Genomic DNA, 7,123 nt, shown 5'->3' with positions numbered 1-7,123 from the left:
CCCTGTGCGTAATAAATCTGTATCCCGTGGAGAATTCCGTCTGTGTCTCGGTGCCTTCCTCCATCCGCTCGCTCCTGCCCATTCTCTACCTATCAATAATAATTTTTTTATAAAATTGTAAAACCAAATAGAAAAGAAAATCATATAACTTACCTGTCATGGATTTTAGTTTTTGGTTTCATACTATTTTGCTTTAGAGTTAAAAACACTACCACTTACCACTGAAATCATGACATTTTCATCAGATAATTAATACTATCCTTTTTCATAACTTGTCCTTGTGCAAGACAGCCCAAGTGAAAAAAAGGGTTAAGAATACAGTTCAGTGATAGAGCACTGGTCTATCACATGCCATGTCCTGGGCTTGATCATCCAGCTTTTTTTTTTTTTTCCTCTTGTAAAGAACCCTAAGAGGACACTAACTTTACATGATAGGCCTTAACACAAATGACAGAAGGTATGAACTCCAGTGGGGGGGGGCAATGGGAGGGGGCCAAAGGGACAGGGGTTATAAAGATGATTTTCTGTATGAAATACACATAAATAAAAGTTTTTTTTTTTTAAAAAGCCCAAGAAACAAGATCTCTTGATTGTAAACGTAAAAGCATGAGATTGCTTGACTCAGGCAAAGTTTTCTGACCCACAATTAAGAATGGTAAAAGGTGGGGCTGGAGAGATGGCTCAGCGGTTGGGAGCATTGACTGGTCTTGCAGAGGATCCAGGTTTGATTTCCCAGCACCCACATGGCGGCTGTGAACTGTCCTTGACTCCAGTTCAGGAGAATTCAAAGCCTCTGACCTCCGAGGCATTGCACAACGCAGGTGCACTCACATACATGCAGGTAATACACATACAGATAAAATAAAAATATTTTTTAAAAAATGGTAAAGGATTCTTTTGTGTTGGAAACTTTGCATCTGAAGCTTTTTGTGTTTTATTGTTTTTTGTCTGTTTGAGACAGAGTTTCCCTGTGGCACCAGCTGGCCTAGAACTTGCTTTGTAGACCAGGCTGGCCTTGAACTCACAAAGATCCACCTGCCTCTGCCTCCCAAGTGCTAGGACCAAAGGCTTGCGCCACCATACCTGGCTGCATTTGAAGTTTTATGACTCCTTAGCTATTCTTTGCTGCCCAAGCCGATCCCAGACCAAACAACTTTTTTTAAATTGCTGCTTGTTTTATCTGAATCTATTTATTTTTCTTCATAGATAATTCTAATGATTTCATTGCCTCTCTTAAAAAGCTTCATTGGTTATCCATACACTCCAAGTATTTGCATACTTGGCCCCAGTTAGCAGTGGTTTGTTGAGGTTTAGGAGGTACTGTCTTGCTGGAGGAACCACATCACAAGGGGGTGGGCTTTGCAAGTTCTTAAGCCTTGCCCATTTCCAGTTTCTCTTGCAGCTTCCTGCCTGTGCATTAAGATGTGAGCTTTTAGCTTTCTGCTCTGGCTGCCTCTCACCATGCCTCCCTGCCATGATGGGCTCTTATCTCTCTGGAACCTTAAGCCAAATAAACTCTTCTATAGGTTGCCTTGGTCATGGTGTTTTATCACAACAACAAAAAGTAACTAATTCAAAAGATTAATGTGTATTCAACGTGTGTCCTTTTGTCATGTGAGAGGGTATCTAGAAGGTTGATGACATGGGTGAGTAAAACAAATTTATAAGACATAATTGAGACATTTTTGAAACATACTGCAATAGAGGCAGTGGAAGGTCCCCAAAGATCACACCCCTGTGATGGAGTGGGATCCTAAGAGGCTCACTCCACTAAGAGTGAGGAATTTTTTTTTTCTTTCAAGACAAGGTCTCCCCGCAGCCCCAGCTGGCCTGGAACTCCTGTGTAGACCAGGCTGGCCTTAAACTCACAGAGATCCACCTGCCTCTGCCTCCCAAATGCTGGGATTAAAGGTGTGCACCACCATGCCCAGCTCGAAGAAGTTCTTTTATGACAGTTAAGGAAAATTAAAGGAATTTAGGTCTCCTCAGGTGGCCCATTTGTGTGGGTAAGCATCTCACTTGTTGAGTAGTAAATTTTACAGCACACGTTGTAGAAAATGCCATGAATCATTAGTACTTAGGGCCTAGATGTCTGTATAAAACATTTTATTACCTTTATTTTATGTTTGAGTATATTGCTTGCATGTAAGTAAGTGTACCCATTTTATGCAGTGCCCACAGAGGTCACAAGAGAGCATCAGATCCCCTGGAACTAGAGTTATGGATAGTTAGCCACCTTGTGGATGCTGGGAATCAAAGTTTCACAGCTTCACAGGACAGCTTTACACCAGTGTCCTCTAGTTTATTTTCTGAAATCTGTAGACTTCTCAGATTCCTAATGTTGAGGACTGTAGGAGGTCTTGACAGCCACTGGGTGATGACAGCAGACCATGGGTGCCACCAGGGCATGTAGGCAGCCAGGCCATCTCCATACTGCCAGTGTGCCTGAGTGGCCTCTTGGCCTCCCAGTTATTTTCCCTCTTACTTGCCAAGTCCTGAGTTCAGAATTTTGAGATCGATATAGAAATATCAAGATTCTTAATAAAATGAAGAGACCCAGGGTCATGTTTTACATCCTTGTGCTGAGAGTCAGCACCACCACCATTGCACCAGCTGTGCTGCCATCCTGACTCTCCAGTTATCTTCTAATTGCCAAGTCCTGAGGTCAGAATTTTGAGATCAATATAGAAGTACCTATGGGGCACGCGTGTGATAAGGTTCCTCACATGGTCCATAAGGTGCATTCAGTCTCTTGGAAGTTGGTGTACCCCAGGCTTCAAGGCCAGTGGCCCATGGAGTGCCTCATTCCTACACCTTTTCTCCCAACACCGTGACTTTGAACTGTCTTGTCATACTCCTTGTATGTATCAAAACTCATACTGAACAGTGAGTTCCGGGTTGCAAAACAGGATTTACTTTTGCACCTGTCTTTCATGCCTTTGTCAACCAGTTGAAGAAACACACAGAAAGTGATACCCACCAAAATTCATCAGGAAAGTAATTATTCAAGATCTTACTCTGGAGAGAACAAGATGATTTGGGCATAATGGCATGCCTGTCATTTAACTTCTAGAACAGGTCTTGAAAATGACATAATGAATGGCTTCTATCAGTTATAGCTTCATCTGTTAAACACAGCATATTGGGGTATGTGCCAGCCTCTCACAGCTCTTTGCAGGCAAGACCACCCTCAGCTCCCAAACAAGTTGGCCCTCAGGCTAAGAGAGAGTAGTCAGCCTCTCTCATTTTCACAATTGACCTTACCTCTGCAGTCTTAACACCTAGTGATCTCCAATCAACATAAAATGCTGTTACTCTTCATTGAGCTCAGGCTTGACCAGATTGCTAATCAGTTTTGTCAGCAGTTTAAAAACAAGAGAGCACTTAGGGATAGTTTATCAGTCCATTTCTTAGTTCCCCAAGTTTTTTTCTGCATCAGATTTGATCCCAGAATAATATTTCTGAATTGATGTAGTGATTCCTTGCTTGTAGGAAAAAAATATCTGTATGAATTATATCTCCTTGTTTCTAAAAGTACAGTGTGGCAAGAACTCCGGCTGTTTGTGGTATCTATTTATTGCCCCCTAAACATCCATTCTGTGCTCCAGCAGTGTCAAGTCACAGGAAGAAATTCAGGCCAGAGGCAGTCACCCCTGGGAAGGGGATGAACCAGTGGAGGGGCCAAGAGCACTGCTGACTGCTTAGCCTGGGTAGGCAACGGCAGCTGATTCTGTGCCAGAGAGCACAGGGTTTGTGCTTTCAGCAGTGGAGTTAGGCAGCTACCACCAGCTCAGGCCACCAGCTCAAGCTGGGTCTGACAGCACTGCAGCTGGGCTTCATCCCTCATCTCTCCTAATCAGGCATGATGACTTCATTCTGAGACACATACACTCCTGGGCTAAAAACCAGAGGACGATGCCAGAGGCTCTGGGGCTGGTGAACATTGATGCACCAATCAAGACCATCCCTGCCGGCATCTTCCTAGAAAAATGGAAGACCCTGAGGACTTGGGCTGGGGGGCACAGCTCAGTCAGTAAAGTACCTGCCTTATGAGTATGAGAACTTGAGTTGGATCTCAGAACCTATGTATAAAGCCAGGTGGGCATGTAAACAGGATCTTCAAACTCCTGGGTAGAATGTGAGAATGACTTTAATGGGACTTTGTAATAAGCCTTAACAAATTGAAATTTTACATAACCTTGTAAACCAAGTTAATCGTGTTTGTTTTTCTCTATTTTTATTGAATTTATTGCATTTCACACAATACATCCTAATCATAGACTCCCTCCCCTATCTGCACCCTCACTATCCCCTCCTGATTTCATGCCTTCTGTCACATATATTAAGACCTATCAAGTCAAGTTTGTGTCTGCAGATGTCCCTCAGTGTGAGAAGATCCACTGGAGTCTGGTCAACCTATCTAGTATCACTCCCTTAACAAAAAAGCTCTCCCTCATCCAGCAGTAATCAGCTGCCAATAGTTCAATTAAGGTTGGAGCTTCTTACCCATTTCTCCCCTTCCATGCTGGGTTTTTGTCTAGTTTGTTTGCATGGTTCTTGTGTATGCTGTTACCTTTGTTGTAAGTTCTTATGAGCAAGTTCCCAACCACCTAGAAAACTCTTTCCTTGTGGTCATTCACAAACCTGGCTCTTACAGTCTTTCTGACACCCTTTTCCACAATGATCCCTGAGCTGGGTGGCTGAGGTTTAATGTACAAATCCTATCCAAGGACATGCACTCTACAGTCTTATTCTTTACATTTTGGACAGCTGTGGCTTTCTGTGTTAATAACCATCTGTGGCATGAGGAAGCTTCACTGGTGAGAGTTGAGAGATACATTAGTATTCTCTCTACACCCTGTTCCACTATGTTCCCTGAGCAGGTGTAGAGGTTACACTGTAGATGTGTCACTTAGGGCTGGGCACCTCACAAACCCTTATTCTCTGCATTTCATTGCTTGTAAAACTCTGTAATAGTCTCCATCCGTTGCAAAAAGAAGCTTCTTTGATGAGTTATGAGAGTTATACTTGTCTGTGAGCATAAGGTTCCATATTTAGCATACAATAAGAAACTACTTTGTCTAGGGATATGATAGACATAGGTTTTTCTCTAGGATCTATGGCCTCTCCAACTATGTGTATTTGGCTGTTTACAGTACCACACATGAGTTCCCTCCCATAGAGTGGGCCTTAAGTCCAATTAGGTACCTGTTCATTGCCCCCAAGATAAAAGTGCCACCTCTGTACCAATAGAGATATTTTGCTGCACCTGTTGTTGTGGTTATTAGGTTTTACAGTTGGATTGGACCATTGATTGATTTTTTTTTTTTTTTTTGGTCTTTTTGAGACAGGGTCTCCCTGTAGTCCCAGCTGACCTGGAACTCACTATGTAGACCACGTTGGCCTTGAACTGACAGAGATCTGCCTGCCTCTGCCTCCTGAGTGCTGGGATTAAAGACATGCACCACCATGCCCAGCATGATTGATTTTACCCCTTAGCAGCTTGCTAAGGATCCTGTGATACTATGAAGCTAGTCTTCAAGAAGGAGGCTTCCAGGTCAGTTCCAGCTTTATTGCTCCAAGTGTCTGAAGTACGTCCTCTCTTCAGTAACAGAGTCTTATCTTCAGGTTCTGGGAGCCAATAAAGGGATGTGGCAATAAGCCTGTGCTACTTTGGGAGTCTCTTGAATTGCCCTGACCAGCAACTCAAAGGGGTTTCTCCTTTCTGACACTGTTTTTTTTGTCATATAGCCTTCATCTATACACATGCACTCTAGAGAGATGATAGAGGATAGATGATAGATAGAGGATAGATAGAAAGATGATAGATGACTGAGAACTATGTTGTGTAACTGTGCCACATTTTCATTATTCATTCATCACTTGAGGGACATTTATGTTGTTTCATTTCTTAGCTATTGTGGCGAGCAGCAACATATATGAGTGTACATGTGTCTCTGCAGTTGGATGAGTTCTTTGGGTATGTGCCAAGGAGTGGTATAACCAGATCATATGGCAGATTATTTTTAGCTTTTAAGCGTTCTCCACACTGTTTCCTACAGTGATTATACCATTTTGCAATCCCACCAGCAGTGTTTCCCTCTCCCAGTGTCCTTGGCAGCATTTGGTGTCATTTGTTCTCTTCATCTTAGTCATCCGTTCTGACTGGGATAAGACGGACTCTTAAAAGTAGTTTTGACTTGCATTTCCCTAATTACTAAGGGTGTTGAGCACTTTTTAAGGTGTTTCTTAGCCATTTTTACTTCTTTGAGAACTCTGTGCAGGTCCTGAGCCTGTCTTATTGGGTCATTTGTTTTCTTTTTATTTTTTGGAATTCTTTGTATATTGTTTTTTAAACTTAAAAAAAATTATTTTTATTTTATGTCTATGCGTGTATTGCCTGCATATAGGTAAGTGGACCTATGTTGTGCAATGCCCACATTGGTCAGAAGAGGCTGTCAGATCCCCTGGGACTGAAGTTAGGGACAGTTGTTAGCTGCCATGTGGGTGCTGGGATTCAAGCCTGGGTCTTCTGCAAGAACCACCAGTGTTCTTAACTGCTGAGCCATCTCTCCAGCCCCTCTTTGCATATTCTTAATATCAATCCTTTGTCATATGTGTCGCTGGTGAAGATCTTCTCCCACTCTGTGGACTTGATTGGTTGTTTCCTTTGCTGTACAGAATTTTTTAGTTTAATGAGGCCCTACTTGTTAATTATTGACCTTAATTCCTGAGTAACTGGTGTCTGATTTAGAAAGTCCTTTCCTGCACCATATATTGTAGGGTACTGCCAATGTTTTCTCTGATAGTTTCAGGTTTCACATTGAGGTCTTTGATCCATATGGAGTTGACTTTTGTGCATGATGATAAATGGGATCCAATTTCATTCTTCTACACGTGGACATCTCGTTTTGCCAGCATCATTTGTTGAAGATGCTCTCTTTCCTCCAGTATATGTTCTTGGCACCTTTATCAAATATCAGGTGGCTGAAATTGCATGCATTCATGCACTCATGTTTAGGTCTACTATTCTGACACATTGATCATATGTTTTTGTGTGTGTGTGCCAATACCATGCTGTTTTCATTACTATAGCTCTGTAATATAGTTTGAGATCGGTATG

At 42.4% G+C, this 7,123-nt stretch overlaps 1 non-coding gene across 1 annotated transcript; it reads right to left on the bottom strand.

The window, feature by feature from the left end:
• Window positions 1–2,847: 2,847 nt before the first annotated feature.
• On the bottom strand, window positions 2,848–2,974 carry LOC115067555. The gene has a single exon (XR_003846953.1). It is a non-coding gene; the product is annotated as a small nucleolar RNA SNORA40 (small nucleolar RNA).
• Window positions 2,975–7,123: the final 4,149 nt, after the last annotated feature.

Source organism: Nannospalax galili, unplaced genomic scaffold (assembly GCF_000622305.1).
Source record: "Nannospalax galili isolate Female #2095 unplaced genomic scaffold, S.galili_v1.0 scaffold366, whole genome shotgun sequence".
NCBI classification, from domain to species: domain Eukaryota; kingdom Metazoa; phylum Chordata; class Mammalia; order Rodentia; family Spalacidae; genus Nannospalax; species Nannospalax galili.
Note: the sequence above shows the minus strand (reverse complement) of the source record. Positions and strands in the feature narration are given on the sequence as shown.